Below are 21,658 nucleotides of genomic sequence, written 5' to 3' on the forward strand. Positions count from 1 at the left end.
TTAATATTGGTATCATTATCCATCAACTAGAAGAAAAAATCTGTGATGTATTTTAACTTGAAGCACACTTTTGGGGAATTGAGCGAGAAAATCAAATGGGCTTTGATACCACACTTCTACTGTGCACTTGTATGTCGCTTGTAAGCTTTTGTTGTGTAACATTTGCATTTTTAAATGCCACATTACTAATGAATATGAGTCTTCATACTTTTAATTTGTAAGGAGTTGTCTATTCTCAATAATGCCAGGGGAAATATTCCGAAGGAGCTCCTTCACCACCCTGAGCATTGTTCCCTGCCAGCGTGGGGTTCTTCCTTGATCAGACCGCAATGAGCTCAGACAAGCGAAGAGTGCGGGGGACTGGGCACTCCCCCAGCTCTCTGCAAGGCGACACTGAGGGCGGGAAAAGAGATGATTTAGGTGTCTTCAATTAACACTGGACTGATGAGGTGCCTAGAAGAAAGCAAGTGACCATGACCTGGTTGTGTGCTTCATGAAGGAGATGCATTTGTAAGCAAAATACCTGAGCCTGATCTTTGATTATCATCAGTTGGGAGAGAAAAGGAATAAAAACAAGCAAACAAAACCTTGAGCTGAAGTATGCATTTAGACACACTTAAAACATACAACTTTATCTAATTTCACAGTCATCTGGGAAAAGCATAGGTGTTAAGTGAGACAATAAAATAATAGAAAACACTCCTAATAAATTCAGTTTCTTAATTTAAAGTAATGACATAAATTGCTTTTATGAAAAAAGTGTAAGAAAATCTGTGGAAATCTTCAAATCACTAAAAATGTAAATACAGTCAAGGAAGTAATAATGCCAAGATTTTATCAGTGGCTTAAAATGGGTTTGGTTTAGTATTTTTTAGAGCCTGTAGAGTAGTATTCATTTGCCCGAGTGCTCAGTTATAGATTCCAGACTTTTTCTAGTTTTTCTCAAATTATAGTAATCAAGCAGTTGTGATTAGGAAGTGATTTGGAATTGTGGCACAGCTTTCTGCAGTAGCTGTAACTTACAGATGAGGCTTGTGAGCATGGGAATGGACAACCTCAACTGCTTTCTTGTGCTTAGTCTTCAGAAGCCAAGGTTGTGTTGCAGCGTAGCCCAAATCCGTGCTTTTTGCCTGTCTTGCTTTCTTCTTCTGTTTTCTGCGTGATTGGAAGAGAGGCACAGGTAAACGAGGCAGAATATACAGCACAGCATATCTCCAGGTTGGTGCAAAACCTAACAAAGCATCAAGTCTGACTCCCTGGTCCTTCTGTCACTTATAAATAGACATTGATGGTGGGGCTCAGGGCATCTTACTTGGTTACAGATAGCATATAATTGCACAGATAAGGACATCCATCTTTTTCTGTAGGTGGATAATATATTTGAGAACAATATATACTTGAAACTCGGAGCTAGTATTCCAACATTGAAGAAGTAATTAGCATAGCAGCTGATAGGTTTTCCCACAGCTATATATAGCCTACTGACCACAGACGTTTGGACATTGATGGCGTGATTAATGGATCCTGCCTGCCATCAAACTTTGGACGGGGTTAATAGTGTTATAAAGAAAAATTACATGTTATAATGTAGTAATTCTGTTAGTAATTAGATGAGAATTAAGTTGTTAAAACAGTTACAAAAAATTGTGGCAATACCTGCCAGCTCTGCTAGCATCATGTACAGGGAGTCGGCCACCAGCTCTGTGAGGAGCAATCTGAGAACTCCTGCATTTATATCACCTCAGTCTCAATTTGGTAACTTCACTTACTCGATTTTGTAAGCTCTTTACAGTACTACAAGGCCGTTTAGTGTTCTCTCAAGGCCTTTTTGGATATGACAGCCATACAGACTGCTCTAAGAACACGGGGTTTCCTCCCTGCTCAGAGGAAGAGCTGCCTTCTTCAGACTGCGCAAAAGTTGAACTAGGAGTGGAAATGCAAGAGAAAATCTATAGGGCAATTTAGTGGTAAGTGCTGACTTGAAGCAGCATCAACATTATCACTTGGAACTGAAGGATGGTCTTCAGAAAATCTTCCGTCCTGCTGTTATAAATTCGCCTTAATGAACAGCGAAGAAAAGGTTGCAAAGGATGGTTGTGGCTGATTGCTGACAAAGGTATGGTGTACTGCAGCTGGCGAGGCTCCTGCTGGCACAAAACATCGTATGTGTTGCTACAGGTCATATAATGGTAAATGAACACTTACTGCCTCTGTGGCAGTGGATTGATTGTTGCGTCCACCTCCAAACAGGTCTGGCTTTGTTTTACAAGTACATGTGTTTGCCCCTGGTGCGCTGAAGTCAGGAGATGAGCTCAGATACACAGAGCTCTCAGCAAAGGTGGTAGCAGCGCGCGCAGGAGCTGGCTTCAGCTGTTACAAAATTACCTGTCGCATGTGTATATATAAATAAATGACTGTGTATAAATGCCGTCTTTTTTTTCTTGCAGATGTGATTGTATTTCTCACAGGTCACTGTTCCTAGAACGTTATTCTAAGATAACAAGCGATATGTGATTGCCAGACACCGATTTCACGTCATCACCTGTGGTTTGATAAAAAATGTCTCTGTCTGTAAATACCATTTAGCATTCTTAGTGCAATTTAGCTTTCTTGGTACACTTGAGATCATCACGGGTGCAAGAAAGCCCACATCAAAAGTTTTTCAGTTTGAAGCCTGAGTTGCAGGTCTTGTCTTAAGTAAAATGCCACTTCTATTGCCTAAAATAGGAATTTAAGTATTTCCACAAGGAACATTCGCTGCAGGAAGGAAGGGAAGTATCCTGGCACCTGAGAAGGACAGCCAGCAAGGTATCTGGAGTGTGGGAGAGACAGAAGCACGGGCTCTGGTACCTCTCAATCTCATTTAGGGGATATCCTGTTTGAAGTAATAATTAATTGTTCACTGGGCCAAATATATATATATATATATATGGCAGTTCAGACTCTAGCTTTTAGCCATTAGAGAACTCATTTAGGGTGTGGAAGTTGCAGTCCTAGTTCTTCTTAAGCTACCAGACTGTTAACTGTTCTAAGATGGTGCTTTTGCAAAATTCTCGAGGCTTTCATCTTTCTTCCAGTGCATAAGGGAACGTATTTTCCAGCTTTTCACGAAATACTGTTCTTGTTTTCCTGCCAGCCACAACAGTAATTTCTGGCAAGAGTCACTTTGGACTCCAGTCAGTACCAGGATCCGGGGGAGAGAGCAGTGGCCTAAAGCTACTTCTGCCACCCACCTCCAGAGCCGTGTCGGGCGCGCCGAGGCCGAAGCCCTCTGTGTGCTTCCCTTAATTATGTTTGACAGGGGGCTGAGAGATAATGTGTTTCGATGGAAAAGATTTTCTGACAGCACTGATGTTTTTTTCCCCGGTTAAAGGCATTCATACGTGTCCTTCACATGTTTACTTATATGTATATTTACAGATAATGCATCCCCGGTGAATCCACATGTGTGTACGGAGATTGAGTCTTATGAGCTGTTTGTGGTGAGGGAATTCTATTTCTTTTTGCTTTCTCTAGGACTCCTTGCTCAGGATCTCACACCGTGTCCTCACACGCTAACACGGAGCGTGTTTGCCCTGCGCAAGGATTGCTGGAGCTGGGGGGAAACCAGCCTGGCGCTGAGCTATCAGGAAGCTGATAGTGAATGATGCGAGGGAGTGGAGACTGGGACACACCAGGCAACCTTTAGAACAAAGCAGAACAAAACAAGCTTGCCTGGATCTCTTGTCAGTGGGAGGCTGCTGTGACCCTACAGCAGTTAATTTGTTTAGTGTGTTGCTGCTGTTATGCTAATTAGGTATTTCTGTAACCGAGAGACTGCCGGTTCCAAGTTTCAAAACTCCTTTCTTTTTCCTAAAACAAAACAGAAAAGGCGGATGAAAGTTCCTTGAAAGCTGTGTCTTTCGTTTGGCTTTTATAGCTGCTACAAAACTCATTTTCTTGTTTTTATGAAAAACACTGTGGTAGCACTGGGTCAGCCTCAGAAGCACAAAATGAACAGAACTGCATTAAGTAATAACGTTTTTCATGCTTAAAAGAAATCGACGGTTTTGATGAGGAAGGGCCTCTGCTTACGAGCTGTGGGCTCTACAGAGACCCTTTGGAGAGGTGGAGGAGCAGAGGCGATGGTGGTGCCCACTGACATACCAAAGCTGTAGAGTAGGAGCTTAGGCTGATGAAATCTGAAGCTGGTTCTTGGTGTGACTTTCAGGATTGGGTGAGATACCAAATACAATTTGCCATAAAAGCAGAAACACGTCCGTACAAAGAGCAGGATGTATATAACAGCCTCAGCACACCGGCTTGTTTACTAGTTGTGAATACTCAGCATTCTGTGCACATAGGGACTGTAATTTTTAGCTCACTTTCCAGTTTTAACAGGTAGGGAAGTAAATTATTCAGAGAAATTGCTAAAATCTATGTGATCCATCCTTAGCAACTCAGTTTCTAAAGAACAAATAATTAGCTCCACTCAGAAATACTCCTTAAGAAATACAGTGACTGTCAAGCTTGCGTCAAACAGCTTCTCTCTCCTTGGCAAAACATTCTTTGGTCAGTCCAAAGACCAAGGAGTAGAACGCTTTGGTCTTAGTATGTTTTTTTTCCCCCAAGTAACTCTTTTATATCAGGGTCATTTCTCATTTGTTGCTTTGGTGTTCTGTTGGTGAGCTTTCTGCTTCCCCTCTGCATCACACTTAAACTGGCAGGCACGTAGCGCTCCAATGTTTTGTATTAGTAGGCTAAAATGGAATTACTTTCAAACTGCTCTCAGACTTAGTGTTGGGAGAATTGGGCTAGTTGACATTCAGAATTTCAAACTATAGTTGTTGGCAATAAATCCGGATGGCTGATTCAGACCGTTCTAGGCGGCAGCATGCCTTCTTGCAGACATCAAATTCAGGTGCACGCTGAATTTGCCCTTATTTTTTGCATGATGAAAATTTCCAGTTTGGGCCTGTGAGTCTGTGTTTTGGAACTGTTGATGTTACACTTAGCGTGTGTAGGGGAAGACGCTAATCTACAGTTTTGCTTAGATGTGTAATGCTGTAGTGGTGTTAATCTGGAGCAATGGAATTGTTTTAGCAGTTTACCTCCCAGCACAGCCTCTATCTGCCTCCTGAATCTTCCTGTCGTCTCCTCTCACACAGTGTACTGTCTTACAGTGCTGCCTCCTGAATCCAGGAGCGGTTTTGGTCGCTTCCTCTCCAGTTGGGCTTTGTAAGAACAGCCTTGGAGCTGGTGAATCATAATTTATGTAAAGGACTTGGCCATGAGAAGAATTCCCTCCATAAACTGCCCTACCTATTGGAGGCAAGCGTAAGGCCAAAATGAAGCCGAGTAAGACTGCAGTAGTGGTAATTACCTCGGTGCTTGTTTAACCGTGCAGCAAGTAATGAAGTCAGGGACTGTAATGTCACATCAACTGCATTACCTCATTTTCCTCTCTTGCAGACACAGGGAGGTTAAAAATAATGAGCCTGTCTGCCTCTCCCCGTATCCCTGAGCGCATTGAATCACAAGCACCTTCTTTCTAAAACAAATTTATTTCTTGCTGCCTCCTTCCCAACAAAGCCTTGCCCGTGATGAATACCAGACTTCACAGCATATTTGTCAAAGTGGTGCACCTGCGAGGGTTCCAGCACAAGATAAATTTTGGCAGGCCCGGGGAGTAGAGGGAGGTACTAGGTGAGGAATAAATCTTTGTGTGTTATGCCAGACTGCGAATGAGCGTTCTTCTCCTAAGAATCGCCTCTCTGACAAGTTATGATAAATTACACTCTTTGTTGACACCTTCATCGTGTTATTTATGGCTCATTAATTGAACCGAAAAGGAGACTTGTAGCGCAGCAGGGGTATCGTACAATGCTTTTCCAGTAGGCTGGAACTCAAGCCAAAGAACAAAACAGAGGAAGAAAAAGGTAAAGTAACATATGCATGTGTGTACTCTTCGCTGAAATGAGCTAGCTGTTGTGAGATACCAGTCCAGAATTGTAGCAAGTGCTCTCCGTCCTCCCGGGGATATTCATTTCGGTCCTCCTGGATGTCTCAGCAGGGGGCTGTATAGTTGTCTTGAGCTTTTGTCTTTGATTGTTAGACATGTGCAGCTCTGTGCGTTGCTGAAGCATGGCGTTATCAATCTCCTATGAAGGCAAACGCTCAGCCTGTCTTTCTGGACTTGACCATCCTTCACTCCCCTAGCAACAGTCTTCCCTGCCCTTTCCCAGTACCCTATTGCCCAGAGTGAGATTCTGACACCATAGTGGGCGAAAAGGAAAGATGCTGATGTGACACTGAAGAAATACAGCATTTCCACACCGACACAAAATATATGCCTAATTCAGAGATGCCCTCATTTGGGGGAACCTTTCTGGAACCTAGCGCTAGGGCTGATTTTTTTTGACCAGACTTTCTGTAGTGGCAGTATAGGTGGCCATTTTCTCTGAGAAGAAGTGTAAACAGGAAAGGGAGAGGTACAGGATCTGAGCGGGTGGCTGTCTACACTTGTTATGCAAGAGGTGTCCGCAGGAAATGTAGCTGAAAGTCATTGTAGGGGATAATAAAAGAAAGAACAAAATCTTCTTCATTGGATAAATACAGAGGCATTCGAGCTTGCTTCTATGAAGAATTGTGGATCTGATGCTGAGCTGTTTAAAATCTGAAATTGTTCTAACAAGCTATGTCCTAAAAGGAAATTATGTAAACTGACTGAGAGTATTTATCGTGCATGGGTCTTTTGAGACAGGACCTGTAAAACCTGGCCAAGAAATGAGCGTGTTTTCCTATAAAAGGATTCTGAGAGAACGGCTCAGCTTTTTGCTGGAGAATAGCATCTGAAAGTCTCCCATTTGCATAGCAGCGTTACTCGTGCGCTCAGTGTTTGGGCTTCTCTCTTCCGAAGGAGATAGACCACTTCTGTAGTCGCAAGCTTGGGAGTTTCTTAAATCAGCCAGGGAGTGACAGGTATGGTCTCGAGGAGGGAGTAGTCGGCCTGGGTGTCAAGAGATCCGAGTTCTGCTCTGACATAGCTGCTTAATCAGCTTTGTAGGCACAATCAAACTTCTTGAACTTTATGGCTTTGGTGTGTGTCTCTTTTCAGGTGTGAAATAAAGCTTTACTTTTCCCTTAGCTAGAGATTGAGCAAGTGGTTCTGCAGGGACAGAATTTAATCAGGTTACACTGACCATGAAAATGAATTCCTCGTCTGACAGCTTTCCAGCCTTCCAAGTGAAATACAGGTGTGGTTTCTTTATGTTCCCCTTTAAGGGTTTTCTGGGTACAGGGGCAACTTCTCCCCTGTGTCATCCTGTCCATGGGGAAGACACCGTATTGTGATGAACCCTTGGTAGGTGATGCACAGGTCCTGTGTATGCAGCTGGCTCTTGCTGCTGCTCGTTGGAAGGCTGGTTATGTCCATAAAATTAAAAGTGGTGTTTGTGACCAGAACTGTGACAGCAGTCTCTATCGTTTCCTTTTTAACTGCTAAGCTTGGTCATTCGGTTTTAAGACTGCAGATTGAATGACACTCAGAAACCCTCTTTGAATCCAAACTCTTGTTTAGGTGGGTGTTGGGCTGGGGAAGCGGAGAGCGTGCCCGGTGCTGGGAGCGGGCAGCCTGTCGGCAGGCCCTGCAGCCGGGGCTGTTCCGCAGCCACAGCTGCTGGTTGGAAGGCTTTGCCCTGGCAAACGGCTGCTGTAACTCTGCACAGTACGAAGGCCGTGACTCACTGAAGTAGAAGCGAGTGAGAAGGCACTGGCGATAGTCTGTAGCGCTGTTATCTCCCAGGGAATTTTTGCCTCTGTACAGTGGATAAAGTCTGAAAGGTCTTGCCTCTTGCCCACACCGTACTGGGCTGTGGGTGGGTGGTGCCAAGCCTAACAATATTGCAGAAGCATTTGGACGATGCCTTCATTGGGGTTGGGCTATGCAGGAATAGGAGCTGGACTCGGGGATCCTCATGGGTCCCCTCTCAACTCGGTTTTCCTGTGGTTCTGTGATCCTCATGCTTATTGCTGCATTCAAGTTCATTTATGCCAACTTTTTTTTCATTGTTGATGGGGCTGAAGATATCTTCCCTCTGTCCCTCGTAGGCATAACCTCAAATGACTTTTTTTGTTGTTGGCCATAAATTTTCTTCTTGAGATAGTTATAGATTTTCCCGCTTTTATGTTTTATTGATCATGTTATTGGGACATTTGAATTGATACTCTGCATATTTGTATGTGCTCATTGCTTCGTTTCCACATGTTGATACAAGGGCTTAACCATCACAGCGTGCGAAGATAGCTCCATCTCTTGGGCTTCAAATACTTGTAACCATGTGAGTAGGCTTCCCTGAATTAATTCTCTCAAATGAGACTGGGAACTGACGAGAACTCAGTAAAACAGTTTACAGAATTTATGTAGCCTAACGGGCTTTTAATTCCTGGACAGTTTATAAATAAATGAGGCAGACGCAGCTAGTGACATGTTAATGATCTCAAATATCAAAGCTGCCATGTTCCATGGGCTTGTGCAGCTCCGGCTGTGTTCTAGCGTCTGTGACCCAAGTAGAAACCACGTGTTCTGTAGTAATGAATATACAAGAAGGAGAAGGATAGTGACACTGGTGTCAGTCTTCAATTTGAGCAATTAAGGTTTAAAATAAAAATATTTTTTTTATCCACCACAATTATTCGATAGAGAGGTAACACTTGAAAAATTGTGTCATCCTTGATAACAAATGGGAGAGTGCAGAACCAGCAGCTGTAATCGGCTCATGGGAGGTAAGTGCCACCCACACCAAAAAACGTCGACTTCAGTCTCTGGCTCTCTGCGCTTCTGTTCTTGGTCGGTTACAAAGCTAAAAGGGGAGGGAGAAACAGCCTCCAAGTCAGTCTTACATAATACTTTGTTTTGCAAGGGTTCTACTAATCGCGTCAATACTCAGCCTCTAGTTTTTGGTAATTACATTGGAAATGCCCAGTTTGTACATAGTAATTCCAACTGTAATTACCATGAAATTATATAACTACAAATTACCCTGTCATGTGGATAGCCTAAATAAGCATGTACAGTACCTGCTCTGTGATAACAAATTAGAATTACATGGTTGGTTAACTAGCAGTAATACGAGATTTCTGAAGTGGCCAACCGAGCTGGCTAGTTATGTGGGGACAAAGTGTGTGTGCGGGGGACGTTCCTGATGCTTGGTTTATATTTTCAAATAATAGATTATCTCTTTCCCGATACTCCCTTTTAGGCAAAAAAAGCCCCAAACCATTCTGACTTGCTTTTTTTTTTTTTAATGGACCTTTATATTGTATTTATATTGTTGCTTGGTCACTGCTGGCTGCTGTTTGTTCACCTCGCTGCCTTCTCCTGCTTGTGGGACACTGCCTTTTGGTTCCTTTTTTTTATTTAATGATTTTTAAATCTTTAAATGAGAAAAAATGTTTACATTAGGAAAAGCTCACTCGAATTTTTTTTTTTATCAGGGAGCGTTTTGTCTATTTGTAGCAACAAATGTTGATGGAGAAAGGAGCTGGGGAGACTATGTGCCTTTTCCTTTCACTAGCTTATATTTGTGGAAGGGAAGAATCGCGTCTGAAAGCCATATATATCACAAACCAAACTGTTCACTGCATCAGAATCTCCTTTCAAAACATCCGTATCTGTAATTCTTTCTTAGAGACAAAATAGAAATAATATTGATCCTTCTTCCTTGTGCTTAATGTCTCGTGTGACGTGATGGGTAGGAAGGGCACACCTGAGGCCCAGCGGTGGTGATGCTGGGTCATTTGAAAGCCTGGCTCGTCTGTCCGGAGGAAGGCTGGTGGTGCTGGTGGGTGCCTTGGTCAGAGGGCAGGGATGCAACCTCCAAACCACGAAGCTGGTGGCGGGTAGTTTTCTACTGCGGGAGAGGTGGTGCGTGCTTTGTAGTTATAGCCAGAAACCAAGGTGCCACTGAAAATACCTTCTGCATCTCAGTAGACGACGTATGGAGGAGGGAGGTGAGAGGACGGAGCCTCCAGGTTAGCGTGGAACTCTCCAGGAGGGGAAATGGGATGGAAAATCCCCATCTTTGCTTTGAATTTTCGGTGCACGTGGGTGGCTGTTGTCCCCAATTCCCACCAGGTGGCAGCAGGAGGAGCTGTACGGTAGGTCTGGGCTGTTCCAGGGGCCATCTGCCAGGGAAGAAATGAATTGCTGCAATTAGAACATCTTGAATATGGCTGTGATTGACTGACTGGACTTTTTTTTTTTAATTTAAATAGTCTGTGAGAAGACTTGATCCATCTCTCTATAATACTTGTTTCATTTTTATTTCAGTGGTTTTCATCTCAGAGTATTTAGTGATCTGACCAAGGCAAAGATGCTCAGGACCTGAAGTTCTTTTATTGAAGCTTTTAACTTTCCCCTCTTCTAGGAGCGATTGAATCTTAATGCAAAGGTCCTGGCAACCGTTCCTTTCATTTGCAAGAGACATCACAGCTAAATGTGTAATAGAGAATAAAATGGGGTTTGCTTTTTGCCATAAGATTTGCAACAGCTGAGATTTCTCCAGTTGACTGGAAGCTAATTTTCATGCCTTGATTTGTGGTTTCTTTGGCCTCCCCCTAAACGAACTAGGCAGCCGCCTCCATGAAAGGGGCAAATTATCAGAGGTATACAGTCTCGGTTCTTTGTTCTTATCTAAGTTTTTCTTTTATGTTTCTTGCAGAATCTCTTCCTGATCTGCTGTTCCCTCTTCTGAGGGATACACACGTATAGAAGGGAGCAGTTCCAGCTAAAGTTTGCCCTGTTTACATGCAATCGCAGCTCCAAATGCATGGGGTCAATTCACAATGATTTATTTCTGACAGCCTCATTTGTTAGTCGGTGGCAGTGACAGACCAAAACTAGTTGCACCAGGGTTAAGTAGCATCCCCACAGATTAGTAGTGGGCCCTAGACTGATCTTTGGAAGTGGTTATCTTTGCTGTTCAATTCCAGAGTTTGATATATATTCCTTTGAGTTAGTGTTTCAGTTATTTATGCACTGTTCTTTGTTTCAAGCGGATGTAATTGCACTACAAGCAAACATATATCTGTGTTTAAGAGAGTAACACAGGAATCCTCAGCCTGGAAATTATTCCGTTATTTTTTTTCCTGCTTGTTGTCTGCCTTTTGCTTTTCTGTTGTCGAGGTCCACTATGACTTTTTTTGTCTGTCTTTCAATGAAATACTGTGCAAACCAGTTGAAAGTCTTCAAAGATTTGTGCTGGGAATATGTTTTAAACAAATATCCTTTAAGGTGTGAATAAACAGGATGGTCGGATATATTCCAGATTTCACAAGGAATCTGTCTAGTGTGCAGTGTTTATAACCATTAATAATTATAGTGAAAATTACGATTCTCAGATTCTCCTTTTTCTCTTTTTTTGGTGTCATCTCTAAAGAATCTCATCTTTCAGAAGGTGCTGTCTGGGAACGTGTTTGCAGAGCAGCTTCTTGTGACTTGTTTGGTAATTGGAACATCTCATAAAGCGTCTGTGAGAGTTTGTTATAATTTTGGTTGCAGTAAATTAAGATAATTCAACCAATAGCCTGGTTTTTTTAGCTGGCTAGGCGCTTAAACTCTCAGTAAGGTCAAGAATTGAATTTAGGCAGTTTCAATTTCAAAAAAAATGCATAATCATTTAGATTATTTAAGCTTTCAGAAAAAACATTGACATATGAACAGGGAACTTAGTAAATAGGAATAGAAGTAGAGCAATGATACTTCAGCACGGTGGCAGTTGGTGTCTGTGAGAGGATTGAGTCTGTCCAGCCTTCTGTGGAATGGAGTGGGTTTTGTGCAATAGAAGTATTTATGTTCCTTGATAATTTTGCACTGTATACCCTGCCATAACCATGAATCACTCCCTTCGCTTTCATGCTGGATGAGATAACTATAAACAGCAAGCACCTGGCAGTCTTTATTCTTATTGGCAAATTGGTACAGAATCTGTAGATTAACGTCTGACAGAATTCTTGTGAACAGCTTGAAAAAGAGTGAAATATGTGTAACTGTCACAGGAAGAGTAAAGGGTGTCTGGTAATACCTTATTTCTGCAGTACCGGTATTTTTCATGGTCTTCACGTTTTGCTCTCTTAGACGGACAACAACCCTCTGTATTTGTTGTTAAAATTTTCAGGTTGTCTTTGTACCTCTATCACGTTGATATTCCACTGTGTTTTCAAAAGCAGGTGGAAGAGTTAAGGATGTCTACAAGTACCCGTCATCTGCCATTGCTTTAGCATAGTTATATATCGGTGGTGCGAAGGCTAGCGTCGCTGGCTTCATAGCCTCAATAGATAATAAGTAACGCTTTTCCTACCTGAGAAGCTTTGTGAACGCACTCAAGAGTATATTATCTTGTTGATTTAAAACTCACTAATGATTTGGGTATATTCAAGGGTTTTATTGAGATTCTTCTTGATAAGAGATAAGGATTCATATAGGACTCGGCTGTTGAATTTCTTGGAAATTATTTGGAATTCTTAGTTTCTTTCAGTATGGCTTTGCTTTGAATTTGTCTGTTCTGTTCTGTGTTCTTTTCTAATCCTTGTTCTTTCTGTGCACACGATTCCCTCTGCCGATTGTTGCTTGCAACCAGATCTAACTACAGCCGCCAGTACCTGAGCGAGTTAGAGAAGAAATCTTCTATTCGGACAATTCACTAGACCACTTTTCAAAGAGCGCACGCCCTACGTCATATAAGCTAGAGAGAAAAAGTCAGAGTGGTCTCAGCTTACCGTAACACCATGAGAGGTACTCCTGGAAGTCCGAGCATGACAAAAGGCTTGGCAGCTCCTGGAGAGAGAGACAAGAACCTGAGGGGCTTTTCTGAGATGACTGCTGTACCTGATCCAAGGTAGCTCTGTGCTTGGGGAAAGATACTGATCGTCTGAGCTAAGGCTGTAATGAAAGTGTGCTTTAGAGAGGCTGGAAACCGAATAGCTGCCTGCTGAGGAACAGGGGATTGTACACACAAAGCTTGCCTGTGCTCCCCTATTCACTGTGTATCACAAGATGTTTCATTTAAAAAAATGGGACAGTGGGTTTTTTCTCTTTAAAGTCTGTGTTAGGGAAGACATAATTATTAATGCTTCAGAAAATTATTTATCAGATGTTCTGAAATGGATGTTAACATAGTGATGAATCAGAAGAATATCTGAATTTCATTATTTATTCTGCAGACTTGAAATCAGCTTATGACCCTGCATGAAGGAGAATTCTCTGTTGGTTTCGTGTTTCTAAGATGGTTTTAGAATAATCAAGGAATTGTCATTGTTTCAAGGAATGCTAACGAGTCTTTTACAGTTCAGATAAGTCAACCGACCAGTTGCCTTTAGGGCTATGTGTTGTCTTGGCAAGTTTGCAAGATGAGGTTTTTAAGTATTATGGTATTTTGAAGTATGAGCTCAAGGATTCATGCGCTTCAGAAGATCTCTAATTTCTGAATCTCAATTTAGGGAACTGATATGGTTCCTCAATGAAGTATTTTGTTGCAGAGATTTTAAAGAGAACTTGTAACTGGGTAAAATCTATGTTGTCAACATCTTTAACCATGTTTAAACCATTACTTTAACAGTAATGTAAGCATTTTAAGTTGATTTCCCTAAGGGATGCCTGAAGAACAAGACATCTTAGTATAGAGTAGCATATAGCGCTTCAAATGCTCTGGGTGAGCGGCAGTAGCTGGGAACGTGCAGTGCTTCTCGTGGGGGCCCTCTCAGCTTGGCATTCGGCTTTGCAATTGCAACAAAACTATGATGTTGTAGTTGAGTTTTGCATTCCAGTTGATTACTCTTGAATAGAGAAGGATGCTTATAACTGATCGGCTTAGAATTTACTAGTTCAGTTTATTGCATCTATTGGAAAATTCTCAGGAAGTTTAAGGATTACAGCTGTAGAGTTTACGCTGCAGAAAGAACTAGCCTGTAACTGTACATATTGATTATAGGGTTTTTTCAGAAGTTCAGTTGATTTATTAATGAATAATACATCATGAAGCATTTTATAAAAGGTGATCTATAAATAGAATAGCTCATGCAACATCTTTGTGATTTGTATTAGAATAAATGCTTAGGCAGTAGTACGGAGAACTTAAAATATGCAGATTAAGGCAGTAGCTTGGTCAAATTCTTCAGGTTTCTTATTTTTCTTTTCCAGTAGATTTTCAAGCGTATGGATTGGTGAAACAGCCAAGATCCTAAAGAGATATCTGTTCCATTTTAGGAATTCCTTAAAAATACTGCAAATGCCAGTGCTTCTGGTAGCTATATGTAGATTTTTATATGTATAGCCTGTCAAACAGGAGGAATAGGTTTATGTGGTGCAATGTGTTTCCAATTCTATCGCACCTGTGTAAGAGCCACACTGACTATTGGGGGACTCCTGTGTTGCTGACGGTCTCTCGTCAGTCCGTAGCTAGCTGAACTTGTCTTCCCAAGGTCTTCAGAAGCAGGTTTTTTTTGCGAGGAAGTGCATCTGTGTTTCATGTTCATGGAAGCTGTTGAGAAACAGAAGCTCCAAGGTCTAAAGTTCTGAATTTAGTTCTTCTTTTAACCACACTTTGATATTGCATTTATTGGTATTTGCACCAGAATTATTTCCATGTGGTAAAAGAACGTCTTCTGTATGGTTCATCTCTTCCAGAATTGCAAAGCAAGCCAACTCCTCACCAGTGCTGACCTCGGCAACCTCTTCATGAGCAACCCTTAAATGTTCCTTTTAATAAACAAAAGTAATAGTAGGAGGTTACTTCTGTTAAGTTGATTATGTTGATAAGTTATTTGTATTGAACTCTGCATCTGAAAGGTTCCACACTGCAATCTGGAGTCTTGAGCACTCTGAGGTGTTAATGATAAAGTCATTTGTATGAGATATTTAGGGCAAAACCCCAGTATAGAGTTAATATTCGGACCACGAATACAGTCAGGCAAACCTATTGGACTCATGCATTGGCTTGATTTGGTGAATCAGGGTATGGAAGCATCTAGAAGTTCATGATCTTTACAAGTAGCTGAAAAAACCCTAAATGGACCACACAAGTAGTGCTGTAGCTGCTTTATACTGTACACTGCTTTCTGAGCAAGTGGTGCAGGGCAGCAGTGCCCTGGTAGGAAGGCTGCCTGCAGTGGGTAGAGGCTCTCCGTAGCCTCAGGCCATTGCAAGATAAATTCTCCCTTCCTACACAGGAAATGCTGCCAATTCTGTGATAAGAAGGCAGCTTCAATTCTGTGAAAAGCCACCTCTCTTTGTTCCTTAGTGGTCCACTTGCAACGTGAAAGCAAAACCGTGGTTTGCTTTTAGGTTACACGAGCTATTCATTAATAGTTGGGATGGTACAGGATTTGCCAACCTAAAGCTTTTATATCCTTCGTTCTGGAAAGGAGTTGCTGTGATGAGAAGAGGATGGAGTGCTGGAAACTTGTCTGAACAGTATTTGAAAAACATCAGCATTGGCAAATAAGGGCATCCAATCATAAGCTAAACTTCTAAGTGGGTTTCTGTCTTGCTATTGATTAGCGCTAAGGGCATGCAATCCAGAGAAGCTCTGGAAATTCCAGTCACAAAAGGGTTTAGGAAAAACATGCTTGTTGTTCTAGTGCAGGAGGTGAATGTGACGATGGTGGCAGGTACCGCTGGGCCATTCTCTGTCTGCAGCGAAACTCTTGGGTTGTTCCTAATGCTTATCGATTGCAGTTATTTACGTCACAGTAGCTCAGAGCGAGACAGATGCTGCACTGCTAGTGATGTAAGCTCAAGTGACAAGTCAGAATAAAAGACTTGTCCGAATTACTTTAAAGCAATAAACATGATGGCTCTTCATTGACAGCATGTTAAATATTAATTTCTCTAACTATGAGTTTGAAAGGCTTTGACACGTGTCAAGATTCTGACTATTTAAAACAAATCTTCCACAAAAATTTCTTATAGACTGAAAGAGCAAACGTTGAATTGTATGATAAGCAAATGACTTTAGTCTGTCTGTATTTAAAGAAAAAAAAAAAAGAAATCTCCCTCTCAATCTATTCCCCAGACACGAGGTGGACTATTATTTGAAAATATGTAGCTAGCTCAAAGCTTGTTAATTGCTTTTTATTCAGTAGGCAAACGTTCCTAAAGATACTATCCTAGCCAATGACAGTACTGGTGAAATGGGAAAGGAACCAGTTTGCTGCTTTAGGAGCGGATACATGCTGTATTTGCTGTGAAAAGTAGAGCTGTATAAAAGCAAAAGGGAAGCAATAGAATCCGTGTTCCTGGAGAAGGCGGCGCTATTCAGATAACCCTTCTGAGAGGAGGAGAGGATATTTTCTAAGATCTTCAGATACTAAACCCCTTTTACTGCTGTTGAGAAAAATCTCTCTGACAGAGGATTTAGCTTTTGCTAATCCTTAAGGGACTTGTTTTGACAGAGTCTTTAGAGAAGATTTTCCCGGTAACTTCTGATTTGTTATAAAAGAGCAATTACTGATTTGTCCTTAAGCACCTTCTTGATGCATGTTTGGTAATGAAGTTCATGTATGTACAGGAATGAAGAAGAAAAGCCACTTGGAATTTTTTACTGTGAAAAAGCAGGAAGATTTGGATTTTCCTGGATCTCCAGTTCTCTTTCTAGCCCATAGGGTACATGGAATCTGGATTTCATTTACTGTGTTATGTGGCCTGCTCAGCAGCTTGTGGAACCGGATCCTGCTTTCTTTTCACAGTGGATTATGCATTTTTGTTGCCCTTGGAAAGCATGAAGACGTTACTTTATGTTCAGAGTAACGCCCACTGTTAGACTTCAATCCATTTTTATAACAATTTGCACAGGTAACCAGTCCTGGTTTTACAGCGGTTATGCTAGTTAAGGGGAATACACCAGCTCTCTGGAAATGCCTTTGTGTTGCTTGTACCTTTTTTTATGAGGAACTCAAATATCCAGCTGCATGTCCTCTTCCAAAATCAAAGATACCGCTGAGAATCCACAGAGAATAGCTTGGCTCTGTCAGTGTTCCCAGTTCCTATTTTCTGGGCTCTGTGGCTGTGCACTTGTGTTCAGCGTACAGAATAATCCCGGGAAATAGGGCTGCGGTACCGAGCCTGGCTGGGCTGAATAAAAAGGTGTCGTGCTCTTTAGCTAAAAAGATATCGGATCGCATTCACATGACTTCCCATCGTTCTCCTGCCAAACTGTCTCGTCCCTGATCTGGAGGAGCTGTTGACGTAGTTGACACTGTGGTTAATTCATCTGTTGGCTTTGCTTCAGGAATCAAGTGTGGCTGTTAACCAGGGTTAATATTAATAGAGTATTTTTTTTCTTCCAATCTGTATAAAATAAAAAATATAGAGCATAGAAGACTGAAATTAAAACTGTTTCAAAGGCAAATCTGGCCTCTAAACCTCTTTAATTTACTACAGCCGTTTGTTTTTAAGTATTTTCCTTCATTCTAATGAACGTACTTAGTGTATATTAACACAGTTTGTGCTTGCTGCACAGATTATCCAAACCATTTCGGTGGCAAATCATGCTGCCTTCTATCAAACGCAGTAATGTCATATTTGTGTCCTGGAGCATAGTGTAATTTTTGCTGTAATAGCAGAGAAGTGCATATCCCTCTAGTCAAGTTCCTCTAAAATTCAAGGAAGAAAAATACCCAGTTTGGGGGCGGTTTGGAATGACTGCCCTTAAATAGCGTAAATCTCACTCGTGCTCGAGTTTCTCAGTGGCACGACAGATGATCACTGTAACAAATACTGTCCTGTTTGAATTTCAGGTCTGGACAACAGGTAGTTCTGTTTGTTTTGGCAAAGAATGTGGGTTACATTTGCATTACAATATAGTAATTTATTTATAATGGAGGATAATTTTGGTGATAAAGACTTGCTGGTGTGGTGATCTAATGCCAAAAATAACCAATAAAGGAATTATCCTACTCTTTGTTACTATTATTTTTATTTGCCCCAACTTTCTGTTTTTGGAGAAATAGTAATTTCTGTTACTTAGAGTCACAAAGCGTACAAGAAACAGCTTGCAGAGAGCTTTCAGCTGACGAAGCTGCCTAGAAATCTCTTGAGGAAATGAGCTTCTGGTAAAATACCAGGTATTTTTGACTTCTGGCAGTTCTGGAAATGATCTGAAAAAAAGCTGTTCCAAAACTAGTATGGGAAAGCACTGTGGTGGAGCTGGAACGGACAGATGCGAATGCCTACTTTTGAGTAAGAAGTGAAAAAGTAACTATGAAGAAAAAAGGGGATTTTAGAATCTGCAGGAAGGATCCTCGAATTCTTATGAGGAAGTTACAGTGTGAAGGTGAGGGGGAGAAATAGCCTCTCTTTTTCTTTCCAGTTGTGCTTACTTTTACAATAAGGAAAGCCACTCTTGCACAAAGGCCTATTGAAGTGTCCATGAGTGGATTGAGTAGCAAAGAGACGGAACATTGTAGGTGTGTACTGCACGCTGTCTTCATACAGAGACACCGGGCAAGAACCTGCTCTGTTAACTCTGCTTTTTTATCTATCTCTTTATCTATCTATCTATCTATCTATCTATCTATCTATCTTTCTATCTATCTATCTATCTCTCTATCTCTCTATCTATTTATCTTTCATAGCAGATAGGAGTTAGGGACACCTGTACACACGGTTGTGTACTTTTTCAGGAAAGTCTGTAACCAAGATAGATTGCGTAAGGAATTTACACCTGCCTAAAGTATTTCTGGTGGGAAAACTTCATTCTCCTTTCTGGTGCAGTACTTGATAAAATAAAGCTGACATCCTAAACGTGACATGCCCATAAAATTGGAGGTATGTATTATTTCACGCTAAGCATGAAGTGAAATGCTGAGAGTATTCTTAATTTATACATTGCCCCGATGCAACAGAGGCATTGCTTAACTTCCTTCAGTATCAAATTATTGTGATCTTATATTAGGAAGTTATTTCTCAAACTGGAAAAGATGCCCTTGCCCAGCAATGAAAACTTTTGGATGTCATTAGAGAAAATGCAGGTATTTGGGATGACATAGTTTTAGTCCCAAAGCTTGCTTAGACATCTGTGATGTTAAACAACTCACTGTAACAGAGGAAGAGTTGTTCCCTTCTTAGGTCTTGATACAGGTTCCCAGTGAGGAGTAGATGAACAAAAAAAGTTCATTTTGAATGGCCATTTTAGTTCATATCACATTATTTAATATTGAGACTACTGACTGGATGTTACTGTATGTGTCGGTTCATCCATCAAAATATATAAGAATTAGACAGAACTGTGAACAAAACTTCCAGAGGATTCCTTCAAACAGTTTGCAGATTTAAGCCGGCCAATTTTATTGCTAGTCCTATTGTTCCTTCCTTTGTGCTACTCATTCAAAGATTTCCTTACCCCAACTGGAGCAAAGCAGGAAAAAAAAATTCCTTTTGCTCTTTGTACAGTAATTGCCTATCAAGTTACATTGATGAACTTCTAAAATGCCTGCTTTCCTGTAATATCCCTTCTATGTGTATCTGTATGCTTCTGAGCCTCTAAAATTGAGTTTATAGGTGTTTATTCTTTGGACAAAGCTGCTGTTGGATATCAGCATGCTAAGAAAGCATCCTTTTTTTATTCATTTCAGGTTAAATACTTGATTTTCTTTGTTTTGAGAGGGCCTCAGATATGCAGATATCAGATCTAAAATGAATAATTGTTAATGTTGTGTGAATTAAATGAACAAAAGGAATAACATGATTTAGCTAAGTATTTTCTGCCATTCATAGATTTTCTTGGAAATGATGAACTCTATCTTTAATCTCTAATGGAACAGAAAATTAGTTCAGTTTGTAGGTGGAAGGTTACATGGGATCAAAGCAGAAGCACTGGAAACAAACTAGTGTCACATTTGTTTAGATATGATTTCTCACTTTAGAAGCAATTACTTTCCACTGCGTAGAGTCAGTCCATAAACTATTAATTACACAGGGCATTGAAAGGCCGATAACATCGGATAGAGGCTGTAATTTGGCCCTGTCGGGGAAGCAGTGGAAGTTAAAGGGAAGGTTTTCAATGACAGGAAACACTGTAGGTTTGTATCTCTCACAACGTTTTCTTTTTTTTATTTTTTTTTCCCCTTGTTCTGCTTCCGAATCACATCTGGGTGAAAAAGGGGTGTCTTTATGGGGCATAGTTGATCAATGGTGTTGTGCACAGTTAGGATGGCTGTGCTTTCTTAGAGAAAGTAGTGGTCGTGAAGCATTTAATGTATCATATAGATCCATCCTTCAAGTACTGTGGACTTTGCATTGTGAAGTGAATAATAGCTACAGCTTGCTGGGGCAACAGTTCAGCGCAGGTCGTGTATTTAGAGCGCGTTGCACTTGAGAGCTGAACTCAGACGCCTCGCAGCAGACTTCCTGAAACCTGTCTGAGTGGCCTTGAACAATACTCAATCAAAATGTTACTTTCAAGAAACTTTTTTTACCCTACAAGAGCTCTGTGCTTCTGAAAATAGAATGGAGCCAAAATTGTCATGTGATTTATTGAATTGCCAGACATCCCATGTTATTCCATCCCTATGAGTTACTGCTCCAGGGAGCATCATTAGAAGGACAGTCAGTATTCCACCAGCTAGAGTATTCCATCTGCTGTTTTCTGGAAAAGGAATTGAACACGTACACGGGAGTAGTGACTTTCCTAGGTAAATTACTATAAATTCTACCCATGGAATATTAGAGGTCTGGAACTGCCCCATAGCTCTTTATCAGATTATTTTATTTCTGAAGTTTGGTTTTTGCCATTGGTTTATGGCAGTGTCACAGCCATTCTAGCTTTACTTTGGTTAATATAATTTGAATTGCAGGAAATGACTGCTGCTATAGAGTTAATTTGATGGGAAATGTCTAGTATTGTATTTTTTTTTTTATTATAGTTTCACGATTGAAATGAGTATCTACGCGTTTATCAGTTCCTCTGTCTAATCATGTTATTACCTGGGTCTGGGTTTAAAGATGGCCAAGTGTAGTGGGAGGAAAGGGGAATTTCATGGTGCAGATTGCTAGTTCTGAGGGCAGTGCTACTGGGTTGGTTTTACAGAGTAATACACGCACTGTTTGCTCGTGGATCTGTACGACTGCACTTAGTTTTTATGGTGTATAAAATCATTTGGCGGCACTAAAGTTTGGTTCGTAGAACTGCTGAATTAAAATAGAAGATAACAGAAGCGTGTTCCTCTTGAACATCCTAATCACATAGCTGTGCCTGCCTTTTTGTGATAGTAGCCTGAAAAATTAGGAAGAAAACCCAAAGAAACCCAACCAAAGTCTAATAATACTCTAGCTTGCTTTGTCAGTATCCTATAATTCATGTAGTTTAAATAGTAACAACAAATACCTTGCTTTGATAATTCATTTGGTGTTCTCTTTTAGTGTTTTAGTGTACTTTATCATAGCTGAGGGCTGAATGTTGCATCTGAGTAAATTTTCTAAGAAAAGGTAACTTCGGTAGGTAAGAATAAAAACATGCATTTCTCCTCACTCAAATTAAAACCACTTTTCTGAAGGATAAAAATTCGGTTGCTTGAAAAAGTTATAAACCAAAACGAGGAATAAGTCAATGTTTGCTGATCATTTGAAACGTACTTTTAAAGTGAGTCTGGAAAGTGTTCTTGAGTAATTAGCCAAACTAACAAG

General features: G+C 40.9%; 1 protein-coding gene across 2 annotated transcripts in view; it reads left to right on the forward strand.

Annotated features, from left to right (window-relative positions):
- Positions 1 to 21,658, forward strand: part of RORA (RAR related orphan receptor A) — a 355,196-nt gene that overhangs the window by 138,190 nt on the left and 195,348 nt on the right. The window lies entirely within an intron of this gene.

This window comes from Cuculus canorus, chromosome 12 (assembly GCF_017976375.1).
Source record: "Cuculus canorus isolate bCucCan1 chromosome 12, bCucCan1.pri, whole genome shotgun sequence".
NCBI classification, from domain to species: domain Eukaryota; kingdom Metazoa; phylum Chordata; class Aves; order Cuculiformes; family Cuculidae; genus Cuculus; species Cuculus canorus.